We start from the raw sequence: 21630 nt of genomic DNA on the forward strand, positions 1-21630 counted from the left end.
GCGACACTGCATTCCACACTGCAGACAATGCAGCGCCCATCTGTAGTCTACACTGCAGGTAATACCCGTAAACACGGCTCACTCTGCAGACAGACATGAACTAATCCCTGGTGGCATAAGTACTGCTCTAAAGTCACCTGCTACACACAATCCAAAGAAGGGATGGGGAGCACACCAGGTGGGAAGCAGGAGACACGCTGTCAGTGACAAAACCCCCAAGTGCTGGCATGCCGGGCACCAGGCCCAAGTTTCGTCCTGTTAGACCTGGCTAGCTTCAGGTTACTGCAGGCCCTTTCCCCGGCAGTGAAACACTCCGGAGTAATTCAGTAGCAGAGTCTGCGACACATGCATAAGATATCCTGGCCTACAAAGGCCTCGAACACCAGCGCCTCCTCCCATGCTGCCCATAGTAGGGTCCCACTCAACACCCCCGGGGCGAGCCATTCACACCAGCGGCCCTTTGTGCTCCGCCTGGGGGAGGCTCCCTGGAAGCATCTTATCAAGGTGAGCCCGGCGAGTCACTTCCTGGCGAGGGCGAGATCAAAGACACGGGAGGTCATCACAGGAAGGGTGTGTGGCAACAGTTGTTATTGTTAATTAGCTACTGTTTAAGTGCACAGTTTGCAGTTGTATTGGCTGTAGCAGTCTATGTGTGCTTTGTCTGAACAGGTGTCTGGAATGTTGACAGCGAATGGGGAAACAGAATGGCGGGGTGGAGTGGAAGGTAGGAGCTATGGACAGTTGAAACGAGACTGGAGGTCTAACAGGACCAACCTACTGTTTCTGGAACCCTGGGGCCTAAAATGAAATTTACATCCTACCTGAGTGGCTGCAGACTCTTGCAAGATGGCCTGCCCTCCAACTACAACATGTTGGCAATCACTTATTAAAGGGAGCTGCGTGACGATGCAGGTGGACTCTGGTGGAGTTGGTAGCCCTTTCTAGCAAAAGAGGAGAACTGTCAAGAGAATGGAGACGGCCCTATGGCAATGGAGAATTAGTTTGGGGCTGCCCACCCTCAATACACCTGCAAGTGGGGTCGGCTCAAGCTGCTGGACAGAAGGGGCCTAGTTCGTTTCACATCGTGCGCCTTTAAATTATGCGCCGACACGAGAGGTGTTTATACACGTCTTTATTCCTCTTTTTTAATCGCGCTACTCCCCATCTAATGCGCACGTACTTGTCCCGCCTTCCCACATCCTCTTCCTGCCATGCCTGACCCGGAAGCTCGGGACCTGGTCAGGCATGGCGACACGACATCGCCCCCTTTTGTAAATTATCATTCAACTTGGATTGTTATTCTTTAAAGTTCTTCAATGAGTCAGACCGGCCTTCGAGTAATCCTCTGTGGCCGGCGAGGAGGGTTCTGTTCTCCAGGTTCATCCATGTCGATTACGCGAAGGCGTTCTTCAAGACTGTCTGTTTCTGGGTCTGTGGTGTCTCTGTCTCTGTCTGCTTCATCTTCTCGCCTGTAGACTGCTGGATCACACTTCCTGAAGTGCGATACGTTTCTCGTGGTCCTCTTTGTTGTGGAGGCTGCTGTGATCATGGTTCCTTTCTTCTTCACTACTTGTAACGGGTCGGCATGGTATCGGCTGTCGGCTTTAGCTCTCTGTTCCTGTTTCACTAGTACCCAATCTCCTTCTTGGATGCTGGATGTCTTTGCATGACGCCGATTGTCAGCGTAGTCTTTCATCTTTGCTTTCTTATCTCTATCAATGTTCATTAATGTCTCATGATCGGAAGTCGGGAGTCTGGAGTGTATGACGGCGTCCGATGTCGGAATCCTGGTGCGCGGGGTTCTCCCAAACATCAGGATGGCGGGACATCTGTCGGTGGTGCTGGGTGGTGTTGTTCTATAAGCTCTCAGTACCTCGTTGAGCGCCGGTTGTATGTCCCGCTGGGACAGTTCTGCTTGCTGTATTGTTTTCTTCAGGGTGGCCATGAAGCGCTCAACCATCCCAGTGGCTTGGGGCCTTAGGGGGGTGATTTTCCTGTGTCTAAAGTTTAGATGGTCTGCGAATTCTGTGAACTCATGTCCATTGAAAGGTGGTCCATTGTCCGTTATTACTGTCTGTGGAATCCCCCATGCTGCGAATGTTTCGTCAAGGACGGGTATGACTGCAGATGCTCTTGTGGACGATAGTTGGTGTGCAATGGGAAAGCGAGAATATTCGTCCATGATGACAATGACATATTTCCCAGATTTTAGTGGGACGAAGAAGTCAACGGCTACTTGTTGCCACATGCCGTCCGGGAGATCAGATATTTGCAGTGGGGCGTGTGGTTCTTCTCGCCCCACTAGTTGGCATTGCGGAAAGTCTTGAAGCATGACTTCCAACATCTGGTCAAGAGACGGGAACCAGACTCTCTCTCTCAGCGCTTTCTTTGTGGCTACTACACCCCTGTGGCCTTCATGGGCTTGATTGATAGTACCTTGTCATAGTTGCTGAGGAATAACAACCCCCCTGTCTCTCAGTAATAATCCTTCTGCACTGATTGTAAGGTCATCCTTGACGTGTCTGAAGGGTGAGAGTTCTTGCATGTTGATGGCAGTGATGGTTTGGGAGGTCTCCAGATGTCTCCATGAATCCGCTCGGATGCGCCGCATGATGTCTTGGAGTGTGACATCCTTGGAAGTGGCTTCCACAATCGCGTCTAGTGGGATGGCAGGTGGGCGCGCTTGGTCAATCTCAAAGTGAAAGTATTCTTCAGCTAGCGAAGTGCGTGTCTGTGACAATGTTTGAGGATGACGTGAAATGTAGTCTGCAGGGTTTTCTGCCTTTCCCGGTTTGTGAATAATAGTATAGGTTTAGTCCTGCAGGCGGATCCCCCACCTCTCGATCCTTGTAGGAATCTTCACTCGTGGGTTGCCGAAATTGGGAATCAAGGCCTGATGGTCAGTAATGAGTGTGAAGTGGTTCCTGTAGACGAATAAGTGAAAATGCCCGCATGTCCACACGACGGCCAGGCTTTCCTTCTCCGGTTGTGAGTATGCCTACTCCGTGTCGGTGAGGCTGCGACTGGTATAGGCTATGATGTGACACTGGTCTCTTTCATCATCATATTGGGCAAGGATGGCACCTAGGCCCACGGGGCTGGTGTCAATGGTGACTTCTGTTTTCCGTTTGGGGTTGAAGTATGCTAGATGGGTGGCAGAGCTTACAGCGCCTTTGATCTTGTTGAAAGCATATTCGCATGCCTTGGACCAATGAAATGGTTGGCCTTGTCTTGTTAGCTCTTGCAGTGGGTAGCTGATGGTTGCATAGTCTTTGATGTACCTGGCACAGTAGCTGGCCGTGCCCAGGAATGACCGAACATCACTGACGTCGCGAGGTTGCAGGGTGTCAGCGAGTGCTGAGACTTGGTCTGGGTCTGGTCTCATGCCATCTTTGGAGAAGATGTGGCCGTAGAACTTGAGGGTTGACTTGTGGAATTCACACTTGTCTCTGTTGAGTGTGAGGTGGGCGTTTTTCAAGGGCATGGCACACGCGGTCTAGGGCTTTGTCATGTTCTTCACGTGTCATGCCAAACATAAGTATGTCGTCGCTGTAGTTGAATGAGTTTGGAATGTGGTGGATCACCCGCCGAACGGCTTCTTGAAAGATTTCCGCCGCTGACGAGATGCCAAAGTTGAGGCGTTTATATCTGAAGAGTCCTTGATGAGTGGTAAATGTGGTGATATATCTTGATTTCTCATGGAGTTCAAGCTGGTGGTATTCTTTGTTGCGGTCTAATTTTGAAAAAACTGTTGCTACGTTCAGGCGGGTAATCATGCCGCTAATATGAGGTCCGGTTTGTCTTTCCCGGTCTATGGCTGTGTTCGGGGCGCATGTCCACACACAGGTGTACTTTGTTTTCATGTCCTCGTTTGGGCACGACTACCACCTGTGACACCCAGGGAGTGGGTCCGGATGACTGTTCTATGATGTCTGCTCTCAGCAGATCTTGGAGCTCATCATCGACCGCTTGCTGGAGGTGAAATGGTACTTTCATGTGGTGTTGGGCAACTGGCGTGACTTGCTCGTTGATGTGTAATTTAACTTTGACGTTGGCTAGTTTACCTAGGCCTGAGAACAGCTTCAGAAATTTGTTGATCATGCCAGACGAGTCATCCACTTTGAATAGGATCTCTACCAGCCTCAATCGTTCTGCTGTGGGTAAGCTGAGTAGGCAGTCAGCAGCTTCAGGGCCTTCTATGACATGAATTTGGGCCTGAATTGATCTGTTCTTGTAGGTTAGCGTTGGGGAAAACGTCCTAGACATGGCAGTGGCTCCTTGGACATCCATGTGTAGACGCGTACTGCAGCCGGTTCTAGCTTTGGTTTTGGGCACATCTTTTCATATTCCGTAGTGCAAATGTAGTTCATTGATGCTCCCGTGTCCAGAACAAACTTGGCAGAGTAGTTTCCCATTCGAATATCTAGTCGTGGGTATTTCTTCAGCCGGTCTGGGTCGGCTACCATGCATACATATTCGTCACTGTCCTGTGATATGGGAGAGAGTGTGGACGAATCTCTTGATGTCGACCGGTGAAAGCGATATGACGCCTGGGACTGGGTGCTAGAACTGGATGAGCTGGTTGATCCGTCTCTTCTGCTATGCACCGCCATGGTGTGGTGACGTGTCCCGACACTTCGTCTGACTGGCCTAGCTTCTTTCTGCCTGGTTTGGCACATAGCTTCAAAGTGATTGTCTCTCCCACATCGGTGGCATTGTTGGCCCGGGGCTGGGCAGGTGCCAGAGTGTGGATATTCTGGGCCGCAGCGGTAGCAGTGTGGCGGTTGTTTCTGGGTTGTAGTGCTTCTGGTCCCACCGTGGGACGAACTCGTGGATTTGTCAGGCCTCCAATGATCCGGCAGACGTCTGGATTCTGGCTGGGATTGAACTCGGAGGGCTTGTTCCTTCTTTTCTGTTTTTCCGGTTTCAATTTTCTTTGCGTGTTCTTCAGCTTGGTCATTTATGCGTGTGAGTTTTTCAATGTCGTCGAGTGAGTAGTGTTTTTTGAGTAGTCGATAGGCATCCTTCGATGATGCGTAATCGAAGTGCGTCCTCAGTGTTAAAATTGTCGAACTCACAATATCGTGCCAGACGCTTTAGTTGTGAAATGAAATTACCGATGGCTTAATCGCGTTCTTGGGATGCGAGATTGAAGATGTAGCGTTCATAATCTAGGTTGTGTTTGTCGAGAAATGTTCTGTTCAGTGCGTCCTTCACGTCTGTATACGACGAGCCTTTCATAAAATGTTCAAAGTCTTCCAACCAGCTTTTCCACTTGGGGCCCATGCTGTTTCCGGAAGTCAGTATTAGAGGTTCGGGGGGACGCAGGGATGATACCCCCATTAGTATGGGCCCTTGCTGTGCGGCTGAGGCTGGACCTGGTGCTACATTCTGTGTGGAGTCAGGTCGAGTGGACATGGTGATGCACTACTGTCTTCACTGTCCCACCTGATGCTTCTTACAGCTTTGCAGAGCTTCTAAATCTACTTTGGCGGGCTCAGGGTGCTCCTTTTATTTCCTTTGCCTGACCTCAACATGGCCGCCGGACTGAAACCAATGTGTTCCTATGGGGCGCGCCTGACTCTAAGATGGCCGCCGGATGTGACACCTGTATGCCAGTTGGAGTGATGAAAACTAGAGTTCTTACCCCAGTGCTGTGCACCTTTCATTCATTTGGGGCCTCAGAGACTCTTCTCACAGGAGGTCCTTGTCAGGGCTGCAGTGCTGAGCCGATCGGCAGCGCTCATTAGCATAATTGGTAGCGCTGCTTCTTTTGTGGCTGGGTGCTCTTTTAACGTTGTTTGAGTTGCGTGCAGTTGGAATGGGGTGTTTTTTCATCCAACCCTCGTCGCCAGTTTCGCGTTGCGTGCCTTTAAATGATGCGCCGACACGAAAGGTGTTTATACACGTCTTTATTCCTCTTTTTTAATCGCGCTACTCCCCATCTAATTCGCACACACTTGTCCCGCCTTCCCGCATCCTCTTCCTGCCATGCCTGACCCAGAAGCTCGGGACCTGGTCAGGCATGGTGACATGACAGTCAGGAGGGTGGGCAGGATCTAGCAGGATAAGATGTCAACTGAGCACACCTAGGTGATGTACTCCAGTGTTATGTTATTTTAATTTGTAATGCGCTTGGATACTCACGAGTGTCCCGGCGCGGTGCCTAGCAAAGGGTAAAGGCTTTAAAGAGTGGACAGTTTAAATCTTAAGGACCATGCTCTGGAGACAATGCTATAAGGACAACACCGTGGACACAGTGTAAGAAGATGGAAACCTTCTTTAGAGGGAGCACAGCTCTGAAATGACCCATGGCGCATCAGGCAGCAATACATCTAGCCATGACAGTGAAATAAGGAACAGCTTGAGTCAGTGCGCAGAAGATGGATGTTCCACTGGCACGTCTGTGCCTTCGGACAGTCTGTCTGCACAGGGGGTGCGAGTATACTGCAAGGGTCACACACAGAGAGGCGCAAATAGAGCCACATTTCAGGGGGGTAATTCTTCCAGCGATAGTCACAGTGGATGCAGGGGTGAAAAAACAACAAAGCCTCATTCGCAAGTAAATCGTCTTTTAAAGACCTGTGAAGTACTCAGTGCGGCTTTGTGTATGCCCGGGAAGCTGTCTGAGCCTGGGCTGCCACACATGACGGGGGGCGGGGGGGATGTGGTAGCCTGGTGAGCGCATGGAGGCCTCAGTTTGGGGAAGTAAGTGAGTAGTCTGTAAGAGCACTGGCTAGAGGCGTTCCATGAATGCTATGGCGCCCAGCGCCGAGTAACCGGAGGATATGGCGCGGGCGCTGTGGTCAAGGTGATGGAGAAGGTCTTATGACACTGCACAAAACCAGCTAAATGGGGACTGTCCTTTCCAGCACGTCACGGGCACCACCAGCAATGTGAGAACACGATCTCGCTGACACCAGAGCAAGGTGTCGAGATTATGTTCTCATGTATGTGACCTGCTGTCCCTCTCTGCCTTATGCAGCATGGAAGGTGGTGGAAGATGGCGCTGTGGGTCGGTGACGCGGGAGTACCCGTATCCACCTCGTCGGTGGGCGCAGGGCTGTCTCTGATGGCCTTGCCCTACAGCTCTAGCTGGTTGTGAGAAGAGGTGGGGGAGGTGAGAGGTGCCAGTGCTGGCCCTGGCCTGTGGTGAAGCTCTCCCGTGGGGAGGGGGCGCTCGGAGTGGCTCACCTGGCCCTCAGCATTACCACAAAATGACAGCCGCACCCGCATTATCTGCAAGTAATGAAGCATGGCCTGACTCAGCGCTAGCCAGTAACCCCCAGAGCTACGGGCCCCCGTGTGCACTGTACAGGGAGTGCCCATAGGCTGCCTGCACCAGATAAACAGGCTCAGGAGGACCCTGTCAGGGTGGGTTAGGAGGCCGTGCGTGAGGACATGGCACAAGTCCAGGTGCCCTGCAGGACACAGGGCCCGGGCGGAGCTCAGTCCAGACCCACCGAAGGGAACTTCGGCGCTCATCCTGTGGGAGGACAGCAGCCCCGGTGGGACGGCAAAACTGCACCACGCCGACTTCCAAAGGGTAGCGAGTGAAGAATATGTAAATATGATGATAATTAGAAAGTATTTCTAACCACACCTTCATCAAATAAGTTGTCAAAACAATTACCAAAGCTCCAGAAAGCGCCACTTCCCTCAGCCCGATCAGACTTGCGGATGAACAGTTCACTCACTCGAAGAACGTCTTTCCTCAAACTGGCTCACGTCTCTCCACCCATCCTCCTCTCCGAACGCACAGCCTTGCAAAACTCTTGCACCTAAAGACCACCAGTTAAAGAAGCGCTCGGCAGCCGCTTGTTTATATTTGCAGTCCCCCCGCATTTAATTTAATAAGCCCCGGGGAGGTGTTGGCCCATCCGGGGGCTTTTTGAAAACGAACCGTGGGAACCCGCGCTTTGTTTTTTGTTTTTTTTTCGGTCCGGATACGAGCACCCAGTGCAAATTCGGCCCATTTATTTTAAAAAAATAAATGCTTTTTTTTTTGGCCTGGGGGTCCTTGTGGGACCCCCTGAGCAGGCCTAGGGGGTCAGGGTGTTTTTACCCTGCCCCTCTTTTCTTGTTTTTCATGCTTAATTCTCTGTTTGATGGCTGCCAAAACTTCCTGGTTTGCAGTGTTGACAGCCAATTAGAATAAAGCTCGTGGTCGGGAGGGTTCGCGAATCCTCCTTGGCCATAGATATTGAAACTTTTATTTTTTGATTTTCTCAGCAACTACTGAACGGATTTACACCATTTAAAGGTCGCTTTCTGAACCAAGAACTACCAAACCAAATTTAGGGTAATTCCGTTCAGCAGTTCGGGCTGTAGCCTTGCCTAAAGTTTCCTATGGGAAATTGATTTTTTGATTCTTATTTTTTTAATCTCTCAGCAACTACTGAACGGATTTACACCATTTTAAAAAAAGGTCGCTTTCTGAACCAAGCACTACCCTTTTGCCAAATTTGGGGTAATTCCGTTCAGCAGTTCGGGCTGTAGTCTGTCTCAAAAATTCCTATGGAAATTACCACACGAAAACCACGTTTTGGGAACCCCTTTTTTTCTCAGCCCCTACTTGACGATTCACCCCCAAACATTCAGGATAGGAGCTGACCTGGATGGACTTTTTTTTGGGAGAATTTCGTGAAGATTCATCAAACGACGCCAACGTTATTAGCAAATCAAAAATGCTTTTCCTGCTTTAGGAATACATCTCTACGGACAACTATAGTTAAACTGAATAAACAACCGAACAAAATAGGTATACAGTTTCAATAGGAGGGTTTCAAACTAAAACAAAGAAAGGAGCTATCAGAGGTAGTTGAGTGTCTGGTTGAGCACATGTCTTTTCGGGTCAAGAGTATGAAGGAGAGACAGACCATGAGATGGTGAGCGCGGCTAGAGTTACTAAAAATGTGTGGTCATGTGTGCCTTTGTGGCCCTTCGGAAAGCTTAACTGGTTATCTTTCAGTTGCTTATTACTGTACTTGGCTGTTAATCTGGTAATAATGAGGTGAAATAATTGCCCAGATCCAGATGGTGTAAATCCATTGAAGGCGACTGCTTTCTGGAGCAACCACAAATGGTCAAAAGAGAACACCCGTAAAACTTTTTTACAAGGGGAAAGGGAGCACCCGCAGAACAAAACATGATTTTTACTGGGGTTCTGACACTATTGCATAATGTGGAATGCAAAATAACAAAAAAACGAAATTATCAACAGAAAGCCCTGGCCAGCATTCCAAATCTGCATGCGTTTATGCTTGTTCCAAGCAATGTTTATAGCAGTCTGAATAAAACTGAAAGCCCCTAAAAGTATATTATATACATGTAATTTAGTAAAACCAAAATAACTTGGCTAAATCCAGGTCTACACATTTGGCTGGGGCAGCTCAGTACCGTGATGTTACTCTAGACTGTGGTTGGGAAAGCGTAGGATTTTTGCCATTCCTATTCCATACTCCAATATCTTGCCGGGGGTGGGGTGGGGGGGAATCCTCTGTGGTCCTTCAACCACGCCCTTTCCTACGTCCATGATCATCCTCTCGAAAACAGTACATTCTAATTATAAAAAGCATGTACCATCAAGCACTTTACTCCTGAAATACTCTTAAAATACAGAACTTTTGCCTAACATACGCCTTTCCGTCCCCGTAAGTGAGTACAAGACTGGTGAAAAGAGCCATTCCCAGACATCTGCTAACTCGTAAGAGAATATTCTGACCCACTGATGAAAAAAGATCCAGAAGTGAGATGTAGGTTCCGTCAACTCTGGGAGATCCCAGGGTCTGTTTCTATGAAGTTATTTTACCGCTGCATCTCTTCCACAGTGTCACTTTCCACTTTCTTCTGTGCCTCCTCATTGGATGGGTTTCTACATTAACAAAATACATGAAAATTGGGATGCCATGGCAGATAAACAAAAGGAAAGGATGAAGTGCGCACAAAGTCGGCAGCGAACAACATATAGGTGGGGAGATGCATGGAGGGCGCTGTTAGAATAAAAGAAAGTGTTGCGGCGCACTGACTCCATTCCATTGAGGGCAGTGGGAAGCTGCGCACCAAGACCCAGCGCGCAGGAGTCCCTTGAGAGTGCAGGCTGCATGGACGGCCTCTAAAGTGTGCTGCGGAGGGGGACTGGCACACCACCGACAGCAGCCTCACTCAGCCTAATTATACTGGCAGCCTCCTCAATGACTATTTCAACAAGCAAGAACTGGCACCACGTAGCATAATTTTCATGTCATCTGGACTGAGTGGAGGAAAAAATATTTTTAGCAAAAACCTCCAATACCCAATAAATCATATGGTATAACCCCATCCAGTGTGCTACCAATACTTAAAATTTCAAAGCAACATAAAAGATGGAAACAGGAAAATGAAAAGTCAGTCCACAGATTAATTTACCAATTTATCTCACTCTACACACACCCTAATTATTTAAAAGGTAGGTGAAAAAATGTGTAAAGGAAGAGAAAGTAGCTCACGCGCGCACCACCAGAGGGGCTACTGGTTGGTTCTCACCAGCTTGCCCACGTTTATTTCATCATCGATGACTTTCTCATGAGAAAAAGAGTGATGTGTCCAGTGCAAAGAGAGAAACAAACACAACAAAAAAGATGTGTACTGTGAAGACGAGAACAAAGGATGTACCAACAAAGATAAAGAAGGGGTTAGACTCACAATTGTACTTTTATTTATTTCGATTAGGAGTCTATTCCACTAGTTAAAAACACAGCATGTTGTATACCTTATTGATGACGGCCAACATGTTTCATTGCCAATTAATTTGTGGCAAATTCATCAGGGCTATAGAGGTCAAAAATCACCTCCCTGGACACACAACAATCAAAAGGACTGACAAACACAAAAAGTCAACATAAAGCTTGGTTAGTTCAGCGGGATGTCCACAATTAAAACCTCCAGAGTATATTCACAAGTCATCATGGAAATTTCCATGACTCTAACCTCAGGTGTATTACCTAGTCGGAGCCTTGGGCCCACATACCAGCTCCCAACCAGTCACAGGGGCATATAACCTGTTCAGTGGCGTAACGAAAGTTGGGGGGGCCCCCCTGCAAAGTACACGGAGGGGGCCCCCTCCCAGGGCCAACCACCTACCACTTTTGCAGAGGAGGTCCCCTGGAGCTTGAGGGCCCACCCTGCACCGAGGGGGCTGCGGGGGCTTATCTTACGCCACTGTGAAGATGCCAGACATGCCTCTTATTTCAGTTATGGACCTATCTCATTGGAAAAACAACAGACCTACAACTTCGGGCCATAAGACATCCACTTTAACACCAGGTAAAAAACAGAACAAATTCATTTTGCACTGACATAGCAACAATAATTAGCCCATAGTAAGATTATTCTATTTTGGCCACAGCCCAAAAATAGAAAAACGTTCTCATATGCCCCGGCAGTGAGGTCTGTGGGGACTGGCAAGTTTCTCTGCCTGGTGAGGTCTTTGGGACTGGCAGGTTTCTGTGCCCAGAGAGGTCTGTGAGACTGGCATGTTCCTGTGCCCGGGGAGGTTTGTGGGACTGGCAGGTATCTGTGCCCAGAGAGGTCTGTGGGACTGGCAGGTTTCTGTGCCCGGAGAGGTCTGTGGGACTGGCAGGTTTCTCTGCCTGGGGAGGTCTGTGGGTCTAGCAGGTTTCTCTGCCTGGGGAGGTCTGTGGGGCTGGCAGGTTTCTGTGCCCGGGGAGGTCTGTGGGACTGGCAGGTTTCTGTGCTTGGGGAGGTCTGTGGGGCTGGCAGGTTTCTGTGCCCGGGGAGGTCTGTGGGGCAGGCAGGTTTCTGTGCTTGGGGAGGTCTGTGGGACTGGCAGGTTTCTCTGCCTGGGGAGGTCTGTGGGGCTGGCAAGATTCTGTGCTTGGGGAGGTCTGTGGGGCTGGCAGGTTTCTCTGCCTGGAGTGGTCTGTGGAGATGGCAGATTCTGTGCCTGTGGAGGTCTGTGGGACTGGCAGGTTTCGGTGCTCGGGGAGGTCTCTGGGGCTGGCAGGTTTCTGTGCCCGGGGAGGTCTGTGGGACTGGCAGGTTTCTGTACCCTGGGAGGTCTGTGGGGCTAACAGGTTTCTGTGCCTGGGGAGGTCTGTGGGGCTGGCAGGTTTCTATGCTTGGTGAGGTCTGTGGGGCTGGCAGATTCTGTGCCTGTGGAGGTCTGTGGGACTGCCAGGTTTCTGTGCTGGGGGAGGTCAGTGGGGCTGGCAGGTTTCTGTGCCCGGAGAGGTCTGTGGGACTGGCAGGTCTCTGTGCCTGGGGAGGTCTGTGGGGCTGGCTGGTTGCTCTGCTTGGGGAGGTCTGTGAGTCTGGCAGGTTTCTGTGCCCGGAGAGGTCTGTGGGGCTGGCAGGTTTCTGTGCCTGGGGAGGTCTGTGGGGCTGGCAGGTTTCTGTGGCCGGAGAGGTCTGTGGGGCTGGCTGGTTGCTCTGCTTGGGGAGGTCTGTGGGGCTGGCAGGTTTCTGTGCCCGGAGAGGTCTGTGGGGCTGGCAGGTTTCTGTGGCCGGAGAGGTCTGTGGGGCTGGCAGGTTTCTGTGGCCGGAGAGGTCTGTGGGGCTGGCAGGTTTCTCTGCCTGGAGAGCTCTGTGGGGCTGGCAGGTGTTTGGGGCAGGATGCTGGGTGATCTTGTCGCACCCACAGAGTCAGGGATTTGGAGTCATTTATGGACCAGAAACATTGATCCTTTTACTGCTACTGAGTGGAGTACGACGGCTTCAGGGCGGGAAAGTGCATGGAGCGCCCCACAGTTCAAAGGTCGCAAGTGAAGTAGGTTGTGCTGGTGTTAAAAAAAAAAGTCCAGAAAGAGAAGAGAGTTACACACGCTAATGCCCGTTTCCACGGAAGTCACGTGCAACCTCTGGTAGAACATGCTTCGTAACATAGAAAGGCTGTAAATGTTATTTTTTTCCTTTCATATCAATGGGATAGGATTGGTGGCTGTTTGCGACAGCAGTAAACAGAGGGGAAGTACATGGTATGCAGTGCCATGAGAATTATGCTGCAGGTACTCAATTATGCAGCAGGAAAAGGCAAATTATGCGGTCTAATGCCGCACATTTTGTGATACTTATACTTAATTCTTTGTAATTTTGCACCTTTTAAGACTATTCTGGCAAATGTTTCACCTCAGTCTCAGTTTAACAACCAAACAGCAAAGAGTAACTGAAAGGTGGCCTGTCAATTTTAGCGAAGGGCATTCGACTGTGCAGCAATGCATGTTGCTGTATTTTAGCAACTTTTAACTGTTTCAGCTAGAATCCATTTTATCTGCAAGCTGCAATTTATGTAGCACCACTGCCACCACTGCCCCAATCCTCCCCCTCTCTGCCCCACTCACACCCTGATGTCCAGTTCAGCTGGACCTGCCCCTTCAGAACCGACATCACTTGACAACTAGAAATCAGCGACAAGAAATCGGGTCAGTTTTGGGGGGAAGTGGGTATCACTTTGCCTTGACAAAGTCCGGCAAAACCGGGAAACTTCTCCCAAAGTCACAGACTAAGGTGTAAATTCATAGGTGAAGGGTATATTTTCTTGCGCCCACAAACTTCAATGACGATTTTTGTGTTTTCTGTAAAATCCGCAAATCAATATAAATCGCAGGTGAAACTGATGACACGCACTTTTAATCTTTAATGTGTAACATAACCCCCCCCCCCATATTTTCCGAACAACCTTCATGTACCAAAGGCGCCTTTCTTTTACTAAATGCCTTCACACTAAACTGGAGACCTTACGCACACAAGTGGTTGTCGCAATTAATTTTGGGTGGGGTGCACTTGTCTGCGGGGGGCTGGCATAGACTGGGCGAACAGACAGACTCACCTGCGCGAGCCGCAGAAGACAGGGCAAACAAGGCTAGCAAGAGAAATAATTAAATTATTGCAGATAGTCGCCGCCGCACGTTACCTCTCAATTGTCTCCACTCTGGCCTCTGGGATGCCTCCTCGCTTCACCAGCCGCACCCTAAGGTTGAAGAGTAAGACCTCGCAGACGCGGCGACGGAGACATCTGCAAGCTGCGCAGTGTGCACCATTACCATTTTTTATATGTTACCATTTAATTTATAAAGAAAAATCTAGAGCAAGCGTAAGTTACATAACCTACCTATATTAATTATTTACCTATCCCAGACAGTCATGGTTTGTGGTGCTTGCTGGCACCGCTGAGGGGGCCTCTGGAGCGCTGGGGCCCCCCCGCAACACGGGGGCTGTGGGGGCCTGTGTTACGCCCCTGGGGCCTGTGTTAGGCCCCTGCTTATAAATGCACACTGCACAATTCAACTATAAATAATTTAACCCTACAACATTCCATACCACATAATTACAATCCAAAAAATACACATCTTTCCACTTCACTCCATACCACATAATTCCACATCACAGAATCACATTCCACACAACTTAATACCACTCCCAACCACATAATTACACTCCACACAACATATTTACACTCCACTCTAAAACACATAATTACCCTCCACAAAATACAACTCTGCAACATGTTGCATAATTCCACTGCGCATAATTATACACCACACCATGCCACATAATTCCACACGTCACACAATTCCACAATTCATCCCCACACAATTTATCACACAGCATAATAACACTCCACATAATACCACTCAGCTCCACATAATTAACCTCCACATAATTATGCTCTACTCCATACTGCATACATACACTCCACATAAATCCAGTCTATGCCACGTAGTAACACTCCACATAGCTACACTTCACACCATGCCTCATAATACCACTCAACATAATTTCACTCAACACCGCAACTTCCACGTCACACAATTCAACTCTACACATTTCCATTCCACACCACATAATTCACAACAAACTACATAATTCAGACTAACACCACAAATGCACAACACACCACATACATCCAATCTACACCACAAATTCCACATCATGCTATAATATTTAACAGCACACCACATAAGGAAACTCCACTACATACCACTCCACAACACAAAATACCATTCCAGATAATCCCACTCCAAGAAAACACAATCCCACTCCACTCATTACCACATAATTGCACTGCACAGCATGCCACATTATTTCACTACACAGATCCAATCCACGCAACACAATTCCACAGCCAACAATTCCAATCCAAACCATATATGTCCAATTGACACCACACACATTCCCTCCACTCCAAACAGAAAACGCAAAGGTAAAATACATTGTCCATTACAACTTCAATAGCTCTAACTCTCACCTTCTGATGTGTCCCAGCAGATCCTGTTTCTGGAGCTGCAAACTTTCTGGCCGAAGTCAGCTCTGTGCTGCCTCAGAGGAGCAGTGCCCTGTGGTGAATGCTGTCTCTGGGGCCCCCACCCCCATCCATACCCCTGTCATCTCTCCTCTGTGCTGCCTCCTGCCTGCTGTCTCTGGGGCCCCCACCCCCATCCTTGTCCTCTCCCTTCTCAGAGGCAGTGCCCTGTCTGGGGCCCCCACCCCCATCCTTGTTCCGGGCCTGGCTGGTGGCTCTGACTGAAGAGAAACAATGTAACTTGTTACATTGTTTCTCTTCAGTCCTGGGTCAGCGCAGGAGCTCGAGCTCCGTGCAGGCTGCTTTATTTAGAGCGAGAGGCTTGATTTAGAGCAAGCCTCTCTGTCACAGCTCTCTACTGAAGAGCTGAGGGGGCCCCTTCATTTACTGAAGAGTGGGGGCCCCCCCGCACCGCGGGGGCTGCGGGGGTGTTTGTTACGCCCCTGAACCTGTTTGCTTTCGCCTCCCTGTTCAAAGAAGCACTCCTGTTGCTAGTGCCTGCATCTGTGAAAAAAATATAATAATGACGAGGATTGAATAATAGACCCCCAGTTTCCACATCATCATCGTGTGTCTTAATAAAAACCAGAGAGCCTCCTCAATGAGCCAACTCTCCATGTTTGAAAATATGGTGATTGACTAAAAAGAGCGAACAAACCGAGCCAGTGATCGTCAGACTCAGAAATGAAGGAATGAACACGTCTTCAGCAGGGATGCTAATCCATTTTGTAAAGTGCTCAACTGCCTAGCTCGGGCTTCCCGGCACTGACATTCACTTGGAGAGCTGCACCAGGGCCCTCCCTGTGTCCAATGAATGCAGAGAGGGTGGAAGAGACTCCCTTTGTGTGCCTCACAATGCCCATTCATCCCCTGGGGGCTAAGATGGGGCACTCTGGGATCACTGCACCGGGACATCCAGGCAGCTCTATCGTGCTGCTTGTGCATGCACGGGGGTGAGACAGCCCCTATATCCACCAATGTGGGTTTGAAGTAAACCCACGAGGGGGAGGGAGATGTAGATGGAGGGGAAGAGGAAGGAGGCGCGGGTGACAACGGAGAATGCCATCAGCGGACACATCAGCCTTATAAACACAGTCTGGGTTCCTCCGCCACCCCGAGGTACTCTTCTCTCCTCCATTTACACATGTGTCCCCTGGGCTGGCTCTGCTGCTTAACATATTGTGGTGAAAAGGATTCTAGCACCTACGGCCTGTACGTGTGACCAGCAGCGCTATACTGGTAGGACATGTTGTGCAAACCACATTCATTGAACCCACCTGACGTGGTACAAAACAAGCGGCATCACCAGAAGCCACGAGACAGAGGGAAAAAAGAAAACAAGGAGGTATTTTGATCTCTTTTTTTTAGAGAGTTAGCGAGGATGTGGCGTAATGGCCAAAACGGATGACCTTGAAGCTGGGGAACCAGGTTCGAGTCAGCCGGAAGGCTAAGAAATCCTGCAATTGCGGACAAATTACTTAATCTCCCCATGCCTCAAAATAAAAAAAAATGAACAAGTCCGTTTGAAAAGTGCTGCTTGTGGTGAGCCACAGAAAGTGCCCAGGGGCATAGTTGGTATTCGTGCTGGTTTTTACAGAAGGGACTGCAGACACCACCTTCTGTATTATGGATCCCAAGCAGGTACTCCATGGGGCTGGGGCTGTTTCGGCAAGAGTTTTCATGAGCGGGAAGCTCTTGGAGCAGGCCAAAGTCTTTACCTACCTAGGCATTACCCTCGGTGAAAAGTTGAGCTGGACTCCTCAGGTGAAGCTCCTTGCATTAAAACGCTCACAGTTAGCAGGAGCCTTATTGAGGGAGCATAGGCTCTCTCGAACTAAGCCAGTGGCTCCAGCTGTCAAGCTGTACTCCCTGAAAATAGTCCCAGCTATTTTATTTGGTGCTGAGATCTGGGGTTACAGCAATTTGTCTGATTTAGTTCTGACCCAAAATAAATTTCTAAGATCAATTGTGGGCCTCCCACGTTCATCTCCACGAATTCCCCTTTTGTTCGATCTTGGTTGCAATCCGATTGAGGATATTGCATGGTTTAGAATGTTGTCCTTCTGGAGAAGGCTATGGTCTACTCCCGAACTGCACCAATTCGCAAAGGCTCTGTCTGAAGTAAGGGGGTTGGACCACTCAAACAAGATCACATGGCTAAAAACTATCAAAACCCTACTTATTGATAGGGGGATGAGGGATTTGTGGGAATCTCCGGAGGCGGCTGTCTTTCCATCAAAAGCGGAATTTAGAGTAGCATACTGGAGATTTATAAAGTTCAGGAGATAAACTACTCTGGTATGCTCTCCACTGACTAGAGATTTCTGGGATTTAAAAGATGAACCATCCTTAGAATCTTATTGGGACCTAATTACAAAACCTAGAGACCGTAAGTTGTACCATCAGTTTTGGGTAGGAACACTCCCACTTAGGGAATTTACCAGCAAATGGAAAACTGGTAAGGGAGATAGGTGTCCATTTTGCCCTAACAGCATAGAAAGTGTTAACCACCTTCTCTGTGTTTGCCCTGCTTATCATTCAGCTAGGAGCGCGTGGCTTAAACCCCTGAGCAGAACTCTTGGCACGACCTCTGCCCTGATTGCCAAAAGGTTATTGAAAATAATGAATTAACTATTATAGGGGTAGCCAAATTCCTTAGCTGGTCTTGGGCTATTCGTGAAAGAAATGGTGGACTATAGTAGCTTGTTGTTTTTATGTTTTTTAGAGGTAATTTTAATGGCCATTTTAATTTTTTTTTAAAGTGTTGTATTAGCTGTGTAAGACTTTTAGACCTTATGATAATTAAATTATGGTCATGGAAAATTCACATTCTTTTAGCTGTACATATATGTCTTTTAGGATGAATAATCGTAATAAAGACTTTTTTTTAATTGAATTGAATTGAAATGGTACCCAGTCAGGGCATCCCATTGAGGATGCCCTTTAGCAGGACTCTATGGGGTCCCAGGGATCTTCCCAGTCACCCTTGCGGTTGGTCCATTGACGTGCTGCAGTCACTTGTAGAGGGTCCCCGCCTCATCCTCAATGTGCTCCCACTCCCTGTGCTTTAAAGGATAGAACAAAAGTCTCAAACCTCTGACACCCATTTCATTACTGCACTTGATGCCCCAGAGGCAGACTTCGCACCAGAGGCAGACTTCGCACCAGAGGCAGACTTCGCACCAGAGGCAGACTTCGCACCAAAGGCAGACTTCGCACCAAAGGCAGACTTCGCACCAGAGGCAGACTTCGCACCAGAGGCAGACCTTCACACCAGAGGCAGACTTCGCACCAGATGCAGACTTCGCACCAGAGGCAGACTTCGCACCAGAGGCAGACTTCGCACCAAAGGCAGACTTCGCACCAAAGGCAGACTTCGCACCAGAGGCAGACTTCGCACCAGAGGCAGACCTTCACACCAGAGGCAGACTTCGCACCAGATGCAGACTTCGCACCAGAGGCAGACTTCGCACCAGAGGCAGACTTCGCACCAGAGGCAGACCTTCACACCAGAGGCAGACTTCGCACCAGATGCAGACTTCGCACCAGAGGCAGACTTCGCACCAGAGGCGGACTTTGCACCAAAGGCAGACTTCGCACCAGAGGCGGACTTCGCACCAGAGGCAGACTTCGCACCAAAGGCAGACTTCGCACCAGAGGCGGACTTCGCACCAGAGACAGACTTCGCACCAGAGGCAGACTTCGCACCAGAGGCAGACTTCGCACCAGAAGCAGACTTCGCACCAGAGGCGGACTTCGCACCAGAGGCAGACTTCGCACCAGAGGCAGACTTCGCACCAGAGGCGGACTTCGCACCAGAGGCAGACTTCGCACCAGAGGCAGACTTCGCACCAGAAGCAGACTTCGCACCAGAGGCGGACTTCGCACCAAAGGCAGACTTCGCACCAGAGGCAGACTTCGCACCAGAGGCGGACTTTGCACCAGAGGCAGACTTCGCACCAGAGGCGGACAGACTTCGCACCTGTTTTAGGACAGCACATTTTTATGTAATTTGGCACACTGCTGCTGTCTGCGGTGGTTGTGGAAAATTGTGGGTCCAGACATGGATGGTGTACCATTTTCTATCATTCAACCACCGGTGTCATTGTCATTTTACTACCCAAAATGTAAACCCAGCCACTACCTCCAGATTTAATACTCAAACCGAATCAGTTCACCAGGTCTAAGTCAGCCTTGTTCTGACTACGCATTGACACTTCTTATTCCGAGCTGTTTCATTAAGTGACACCTATTTAGCTATTATGTTAGAGATTTCTTCTGCCTCATTCACCTCAAAGAACTCTGCGCATGCGCCGTTACTTGAAGGATAACTAATAAAACTGGGCAAATGCTGATTCGTTTTTATGCCTCCCTAAACTCCAAAAACGAATAAGAAGGTAGAGTCCTTACCTGTACTGATGGGGAGACGCAGCCTCTGCAGGTGTCTTTGGGTTCTATTCCTCCTTAAGCCTTAACACCTGCAGCACACTCCTTTAATACCCCTTCTTGTCCTACACAGAGCCAGGCTACATTTGCAATGAGCCATCTGTTGTCTGTTAATACAGGTAAAACATTAACACATACTTTAGAAATAATTTGACTAGATGAACTTCATTTAGTATGACTCAATTACATGAAAGGGTTTTTTCAGCCTGTCAATCAGTTATTGATGAAGTCAATATCCAAACAGTGTTGATCTGAGCAAACAGTCTCAAACGTAACATCTGTTTGTCGAACCAGGGAGAAATATATCTGATAAGGAAATTAAAGCTAAGGTAAATATAAATAGAGGGAGGTCCTTAAAACGGGAAGATAAAGAAGATCAGATAAAGTTTTAAATGAGGTGACACAACACAGAATGAACCAATTGGAAACACGGGGTTAGCATTGTTCATGTGTAAACTGTGAAGCAAAGTAGCTAAATTATGTGGCGTGTAAAATGGTAGTTATCCGCATTTATTTTATGGAAAATTAGGTTTTAATTCACAAAGTCATTTAAGACCATAAGAGAGTTCCCCTGTAGCTCTCGTTCACATACTTAAAGATTAAGCAGTTTCACGGGCATAGCCCTCCTGGATTTACCTACCACCGGTCAAGGCCCTCGCGGGCCGGGCCTCAGTGTCTTGGGGCACCTGTCTCAACTCTCTCCCTCTTGCTTTCTCTCTCTTTCTCTCTTCTTTGACTTTTGTGCCACTTCACTCTTTGTTCCTTTTCTCTTGCTCTGTGCCTTTTTTCTCACTCTTTCTGAGACTTTTGTGCCACTTCTCTCGCTCTTTGTGCCTTTTCACTTTCTCTTCTGGGCTTTTATCTCACTCTTTCTGCGACTTCATTTGTGCCTTTTCTCTCTTTCTTTTTTACTTTTCTCACAATTGTTAAGTGACTTTTCTGCTACTTTTCTCACTTTGTGCCTTTTCTCTCTTTCTTTCTGTGACTTTTCTTAAATTTCTCTTGCTCTTTCGCTTACTTTCTCTGCGAATTTTGTGCCAGTTCTCTCACTCTTTGAGCCTTTTCCCTCACTCTTTTTTCCTTTTCTCGCTTTGTACCATTTCTCCCGCTCAGTTTCTGACCTTTACCATCTCTCTCGCTCTTTTGACGACCTTTGTGCCCGTCTCTCCATGTTCTCTCCTTGCCTCCTTCCCTCACCCCTTTATTGCCCTCTCCACACTCCTTCCCTCCTACCCCACTCCTACCCATTCCTCAGGCCGCTCTCTTTACCTGCTGTTGAGCTCATTCTCAGCCCCACCAACCCCCTCCGGCAGTGCTCCCCCTCCCTCCCAGGACCTACCTAATGGTGGCCACAGTGCAGAACAGCTATTATTCACGTGTCTGATCTAGACCCCCCTGGACTCTCCTGGGACCAGTCTTCTGACTGCTTAAGGTCCTTGTGGACCCAGCTTTAGCACCTTGAGGCTCCCGCTACTCTCCCTCTCTCTTTCTCTCACACTCTCTCTCTGACTTTTGTGCTACTCTATGGTACAAATTCTCAAGGATCTATGGCCCAGTTATCGGCACTTCATCTCAGCCAAAGTCGTGATAAAGTCATCGCCCCCTTCACAAGCTGGTGCTAACAGCCGACACCACCATTTTACCTGTGATAGCACCCGCAAAAGACATTGCCATGGATGACCCCGGCAACTATCGCTAATGAGATGCAGAGTAGCCATTCCCGAGCAAACATCCGCGACAACACCACTCCGCAACATTCTCAACGACCAGCCAGATCTGCCATAAGATCACAAAAAAGGCGATAAAGGGCATTAGCAGCAGGAAACTAACACCTGCTCTGACCTGGTGCAAAGTCAGACAACAACCTGCACCATCAAAGGGAGCCC

The 21630-nt window shown here is 48.9% G+C and overlaps 1 protein-coding gene across 1 annotated transcript in view; it reads right to left on the reverse strand.

Moving 5' to 3' along the window:
• The window catches only part of LOC146822447 (fucolectin-like), a 255672-nt gene extending 235796 nt beyond the window's left edge, over positions 1-19876 (reverse strand). Inside the window, exon 1 of the mRNA XM_085613554.1 lies at positions 19709-19876. The gene's annotated coding sequence lies outside the window, so the exon portion shown is untranslated. The remainder of the gene's footprint in view (positions 1-19708) is intronic.
• Between the last annotated feature and the right edge of the window lie 1754 nt (positions 19877-21630).

Source organism: Triturus cristatus, chromosome 6 (genome assembly GCF_964204655.1).
Source record: "Triturus cristatus chromosome 6, aTriCri1.1, whole genome shotgun sequence".
Lineage (NCBI taxonomy): Eukaryota > Metazoa > Chordata > Amphibia > Caudata > Salamandridae > Triturus > Triturus cristatus.